General features: G+C 48.7%; 2 protein-coding genes across 2 annotated transcripts in view; one reads left to right on the top strand and one right to left on the bottom strand.

Annotated features, from left to right (window-relative positions):
- Positions 1-1,134, bottom strand: part of NGEF (neuronal guanine nucleotide exchange factor) — a 128,514-nt gene extending 127,380 nt beyond the window's left edge. Inside the window, exon 1 of the mRNA XM_010841254.1 lies at positions 1,047-1,134. The gene's annotated coding sequence lies outside the window, so the exon portion shown is untranslated. The remainder of the gene's footprint in view (positions 1-1,046) is intronic.
- A 44-nt stretch (positions 1,135-1,178) lies between these two features.
- Positions 1,179-6,794, top strand: part of NEU2 (sialidase 2 (cytosolic sialidase)) — a 26,059-nt gene continuing 20,443 nt past the window's right edge. The window contains exon 1 of the mRNA XM_010841231.1: positions 1,179-1,407. The gene's annotated coding sequence lies outside the window, so the exon portion shown is untranslated. The remainder of the gene's footprint in view (positions 1,408-6,794) is intronic.

The following is a 6,794-nucleotide window of genomic DNA, read 5'->3' on the forward strand; positions in this document are numbered from 1 at the left end:
ATGATATTTGTCTCTCTGGGCTTACTTCACATAGTATGATAACTTTATGATCCATCCACGTTGCTGCAAATGACCACCCAAAACTTTAAATCAAGTTTGAAAAGAACAATCTCCCGTTGATTGGCGCATCCGAGAAACCTGTGTCCCCAGATGTTTGAATTGCACCAGGCTCTGGCTGGATGCCGGCCAGGAGTGCAAGTTCAGCAGGTGGGAGACTGGGGCCTCTGAGATGGGCCCCTGAGCAGCAGGTGCGGAGGCAGGGAGCAGCCTTGCAGACAGCGCTCCCCTCACCGCTGTGACTTCCGTCCCCCGCGTGTGCTCCCTGACCCTGAGACTCGAGCCACGGGCACGGAGTCATCTCAGTTTGTTTAGCCTTCACAGTTTACATGTACATTTATTTTTAGGGCTGGAGCCACGGGCATGTGACCCACGCAGTCACAGGAGACTCTGGCCTTAGAAGGACCCCTCACTTAGTTTAACGCTCTGCAATTGCAGTTCTTAATCATGTTAACATGCTTAATTCTTGGAATTCTTAGTAATGCTTGATCAAAGTGAAAGTCGCTCAGTCATGTCTGACTCTTTGCGACCCCATGGACTATACAGTCCGTGGAATTCTCCAGGCCAGAATACTGGAGCAGATAGCCTTTCCCTTCTCCAGGGGCTCTTCCCAACCCAGGGATCGAACCCAGGTCAAGGGGCTCCCTTAATCATTTCTCACGGGGCCCCACAACTTCTGCAGCCAGTCATGTTCATTATCTCACTAGTTCTGAAGCCTTCACGGGAGAGGAGCCTGGTAGGAATTATTACCCCAATTCCCTGGTGGTGAAACTGAGTCCCAGAGGTGAGAATGGTGAAGCCAGGGCGAGTGAGAGACCCAGGGCTGTTTTCTCTCTTGAAGCTCCTTCTAGATGAAGGGTAAGTGGGCTTGCCTCTCCCTTCACTCACCTGCCTGGGGTCTTGCCTATGCTGCCCTGGCCGCAGCTTTCCATCCCATTTTATTACCAAAAAAAAACAAAACAAAACACTCAAACCATTTGCTCACCTACCAGTGAGGAGCTCCCGGGGGTTAGAGCCCCACGGACGGCTCTAGTTCTCCTATCCTGTGTCCTGTCGGGGTCTCAGAGCAGGGACGTGTTCTTGGACTCCTCCGCTCTCCGAGAACCTGAAGCCAGAGATGCTGACCTCTGCCGAAAGGGCTTCCAGTGAAGCATTCCTGACCTTCAGACTCGCCTGGCCGTGTGCTGGCCCTGTGCCCGTGACAATCACTTCCTGCCTGGGTGTTTACCTTCCTGCGCCTGTGGGCTCAGCCAGGGTGGCGGCCCCACACCTGAACCAGAGGCCGTGCAGGAGGGAAGGTCCTGCCCACGGTGAAGGCCAGGAGCAGCTGGTGCTGCAACCGGGCACAAGGTAAGCCTGGTGGTCCCGTGACACCTGGTCCCCCAGCCCAGTCTTGGCCAGGCAACCCCAAAAGGCAGCTCCAGCTAAGATTTGCAAAAGGTTGCACGTGACATCATGATTCAGCTCAATCCCTTCCAGGCAGGGACACTCGCTGCCTCGTGCCGGACCTTCCTCTGTTACTGTTACTATTGCTGTTGCTGTCGCTAATAGCTACCTTCTATTTGCTGAGAGTCCCCTGGACTGTAAGGCGATCAAACCAGTCAATCCTAAAGGAAATCAGTCCTGAATATTCCTTGGAAGGACTGATGCTGAAGCTGAAGCTCCAATACTTTGGCCACCTGATGGGAAGAGCCAACTTGGGAAAGACCCTGATGCTGGGGAAGATTGAAGGCAAAAGGAGAAGGGGACGACAGAGGATGAGATGGTTGGATGGCATCAACGACTCGATGGACATGAGTTTGAGCAAGCTTTGGGAGTTGGTGATGGACAGGGAAGCTTGGCATGCTGCAGTCCATGGGTTAGCAAAGAGTCAGACACAACTGAGTGACTGAACAACAGCCTTCTATTCAGTGACAGGTCCTGGGCTAAGTACTTTTCTTTTTTGCTGCCCTGGGTCTTAACTTCGGCCCATGGGATCTTCATTGCCATGTGTGGGATTTTAATCGTTGTGTGTGGAATCTAGTTCCCTGACCAGGGGTTGAACCTGGGCCCCCTGCTTTGTGAGTGCAGAGCCTTAACCACCTGGGAAGTCCCTGGGCTAAGTACTTTACACAATTGTTTTATGTAATCCTTGTGCTAGCTCTGTGAGCAGAGAATTATGCCCATTTTAAAGACATGGAAACAAAGGCCCAGAGAAGCTGATCATCTGGCCCACAGCCACACAGCTAGTAAGATGGGAATCCAGGATTCAAACCCCATCTAATCAGTACCAAAACCTGGGCTCTGAACCACTGCCATCATCTGTCACGTTTAATTGCCATCATGTCCATTTTTAAGTTAAACTCAAATCAGCCATTGTATTAGCTATCTTTTGCTGGCAACAAACTAACCTAAGATGCGGTGGCTTGAAGCAGTGAGCATTTGCTGTCTCACGGTTTCTGTGAACCAGGAGTCAGAGCACGGCTTGGATGGGTCCTCTGCTCAGTGTCCCTCACAGGCTGCAGTCCATGTGCCAGTGGGCTGGGGACCGCATCTCAAGCTCCCCTGGGTAGGATCTCCCTTCACGTTCAAGAGCTTGTTGGCAGCATTCAGTTCCTGCTGGCTCTTGAACTTGAGGGTCTCAGCTCCTCACTAACTGTGGACCCGAAGCCCCCATAAAGGCCCCTCCTCTGTGGCAGCTTGTCTCCAGGGTGGGTAACAGAGTCCAAGAAGACAGAAGTCATAGGCTTTGTAGCCTACTCACACACAAGTAACATCCCTTCACTCTCACAATATTCTACTCACTGGGAGGAAGTCATCAGGTACAGCCCATGTTCAGAGGTAGGGGGGTCACACAGAGACATGAATCCTAAGATAATGGAATTGCTGAGGGCAGGCTTTGAAAGCTGTCTATGACAGCCCTCTGATTACTATGAAATTATGGTTTCAGTTTTTCCTCTGAAAGATAAATAGACTTGGTCTTTTATCCATCCATCCACTAAGCCATCCACCCACCCACCCATCCATCTAATCACTCATCCATCCATCCATCAACCCACCTATAGACCCACTTATCAATTCACCCACCCACCTACCCACCCATCCATCCATCCACACACCCTTTCATTCATTCAACAAACATTTGAGCAGGACACTATAAACCAAATCCCATATTAGGCTCGGCAGATACCAGAATGAATGAAATTATTCCTTCTGCCCCTCACTGTCCTCAATGACCAAAGGTTCCCAGTGGAGCTTTCACATGTGTAGGGTCTGGGGGATTGTCTGTTGTTCAGGAGGATCCGTTTTCTTTCCTTCATCCGCTACCCTCCTGAGAGTCCTCATCCTCCAGCTCTCTCTCCATCACTGTCTCATGCATTCAGAAAACCTATTTTAAGCTCCTCCTAAGTACACAGTGTTATGATGGCAGGCGCACGCATGTTCGTGAGTGAGAGTGTACCTGGAGACCTGATTTTCTTGGCTGTCTTCTTCCCCTCTTTCTCATTGTTCTGTTTTCCTGTCTCCCCTAGGTCCTAAGGGAGGCCAGGCCCTCCGTGTTTTGGAGACACTTCTTCCTTGCCACACAAACACAGAACCCAGCTCAGAGGTGCCTGCAGTCCTGCTGGTGGGGGGCCTGGTGGGGCAAGGGCGGTGGGGCAGGAATTAGCGCCACACTCCCAGGAGGGCAGGGCCAGAGGGCACAAGAGAAATGTGGGCCCTGGCTTCACCTGCCCATGGACCCTGTCTCCTGCCCCTGCCTCCCAGGGTCCAGGGTTGGGTGAGCAAACTCCGAGAAGAGGGCCTATGGGATGCTGTCTGGAGTTGCCAAGCAGATGCCTAGAGGGGGATGGAGTTCTGAGTCTTCTATACAGGACAGCATTCATTTCACACATTGATGAGCACCTAGGGGGTGCAGGTACTTGCCCTAGGCACTGGGGCTATTGCTGGAAGCCCCTCAAAAATGGATCCAGGTTCTTTTTTCCTCCTCCACCACATCTCCCTGCTTCAGAATAGACCCCATCAACTCTCACCTGTACCACTGCCACATCCTTTAAACAGATCTCCTGGCTTCAGTCTCTCCCAGTTCCTCCCAGTCCTCTCCACCGCATCTGCTCAGCATGCCATGCGAGTCTGCAGATACAGTCCTGAACCTGTCACTTCCCTGCTCCAAAACATTTTATATAACCTCACAGTCTCCTGCAGAATCCTTCTAGAAATGTTCTCTTGACATGCCATTTCCGTCTCTTTCATACACACACACGCACACACGCCTATATCCTTTGTTTTACTTAGGCGGGACCACAGGATGTACATATTGCTTTGTATCTATTTCTTAGTAGTTTTCCAAGTCAACACACTTTAAATTCTTCATTCTTTTTTTAATTGTCCACTGCTCTACTGTGGAAGTATTTGGGATAAAACTGAAGTGTCATAGATTGAATGTGTCCCCACTCCCAGCTTGAATTTGTATGTTGAAAACAATTCCTCGATGTGATGATATAGAAGATGGGGTCTGTGGGAGGTGCTGAGGTTCTGAGGGTTCTACCAATGAGGAACACAAGTGTCCTTAAAAAGGGATCCCAGACAGCTCACTTGCCACTTCCACTGTGTGAGATCCAGAGAGACGTGCATCTATGAACCAGGAGGAGGGCTCTAGTGCATGTAAGTCACTTCAATCATGTCTGACTCTTTGCAACCTTATGGACTGTAGCCCGCCAGGCTCTTCTGTCCATTGGGATTCTCCAGGCAAGAATACTGGAATGGGCTGCCATGCCCTCCTCCAGGGGATCTTCCTGACCCAGAGTAAAAACCTGCATCTCTTCGTCTCCTGCAACAGCAGGCGGGCTCTTTACCACTAGCGCCACCTGGGAAGCCCAAGAGAGTTCTCACTAGACATCAAACCTACCAGTATCTTGATCTTGAACATCCCAGCCTCCAGAACAGCGAGAAATAAATTTCTGTTTCTTATAAGCACCTCAGTCTATGCTGTACAGAAAGCCTGAATGGACTAAGACATTGAGAAATCCCTTTCAAACTGGGATGCCCTTGACTAGAGCTTTTGTGGTATTTTCTGGGCAATCAGTGCAGTTCAGTTGTTCAGTCGTGTCCGACTCTTTGGGACCCCATGGATTGCAGCACACCAGGCCTCCCTGTCCATCACCAACACCTGGAGCTTGGTCAAACTCATGTCCATCGAGTTGGTGATGCCATCCAACCATCTCATCCTCTGTCATCACCTTCTCTTCCTGCCTTCAATCTTTCCCAGCATCAGGGTCTTTTCCCATAAGTCAGTTCTTTGAATCAGGTGGCCAAAGTTTTGGAGTCTCAGCTTCAGCATCAGTCCTTCCAATGAATATTCAGGACTGATTTCCTTTAGGATGGACTGGTTGGATCTCCTCACAGTTCAAGGGACTCTCAAGAGTCCTCTCCAACACCACAGTTCAAAAGCATCAATTATTCAGCGCTCAGCTTTCTATATAGTTCAACTCTTACATCTATACATGACTACTGGAAACACCATAGATTTTACTAGACGGACTTTTGTTGGTAAAGGAATGTCTCTGCTTTTTAATATGCTGTCTAGGTTGGTCATAGCTTTTCTTCCAAGGAGCAAGCGTCTTTTAATTTCATGGCTGCAGTCAGCATCTGCACTGATTTTGAAGCGCCCCCAAAATAAAGTCTCTCACTATTTCCATTGTTTCCCCATCTATTTGCCATGAAGTGATGGGACTGGATGTCATTTTAGTTTTCTAAATGTTGAGTTTTAAGTCAACTTTTCCACTCTCTTCTTTCATTTTCATCAAGCAGCTCTTTAGTTCTTCTTCACTTTCTGCCATAAAGGTGGGGTCTTCTGCATATTTGAGGTTATTGATATTTCTCCAGGCAATCTTGATTCCAGCTTGTGCTTCATCCAGCCCAGCATTTCACATGATGTACTCTGCATATAAGTTAAATTATCAGGGTGACAATATACAGCCTTGAAGTACTCCTTTCCTAATTTGGAACCAGTCTGTTGTTCTATGTCCGGTTCTAACTGTTGCTTCTTGACCTGCATACAGATTTCTCAAGAGGCAGGTCAGGTGGTCAGGTATTCCCATCTCTTGAAGAATTTCCCACAGATTGTTGTGATTCACACACTCAAAGGCTTTGGCATAGTCAATAAAGCAGAAGTAGATGTTTTTCTGGAACTCTCTTGCTTTTTCGATGATCCAGTGGGTGCTGGCAATTTGATCTCTGGTTCCTCTCCCTTCTCTAAATCCAGCTTCAACATCTGGAAGTTCTTGGTTCATGTACCTTTGAAGCCTGGGTTGGAGAATTTTGAGCAATACTTTCCTAGCAGATGAGATTAGTGCAATTGTGCAGTAGCATGAACATTCTTTGGCATTGCCTTTCTTTCAGATTGGAATGAAAACTGACCTTTTCCAGTCCTGTGGCCACTGCTGAGTTTTCCAAATTTGCTGGCATATTGCATGCAACACTTTCATAGCATCATCTTTTAGGATTTGAAATAGCTCACCTGGAATTCCATCACCTCCACTAGCTTTGTTCATAGTGATGCTTCCTAAGGCCCATTTGACTTTGCATTCCAGGATGTCTGGCTCCAGGTGGGCGATCACACCATTGTGGTTATCTGGGTCATGAAGATTTTTTTGTATAGTTTTTCTGTGTATTCTTGCCACCTCTTGTTGATATCTTCTGCTTCTGTTCAGATCAGATCAGATCAGTCGCTCTTTGCGACCCCATGAATCGCAGCACGC

This window comes from Bison bison, unplaced genomic scaffold (genome assembly GCF_000754665.1).
Source record: "Bison bison bison isolate TAMUID 2011002044 unplaced genomic scaffold, Bison_UMD1.0 scf7180017864158, whole genome shotgun sequence".
NCBI lineage: Eukaryota > Metazoa > Chordata > Mammalia > Artiodactyla > Bovidae > Bison > Bison bison.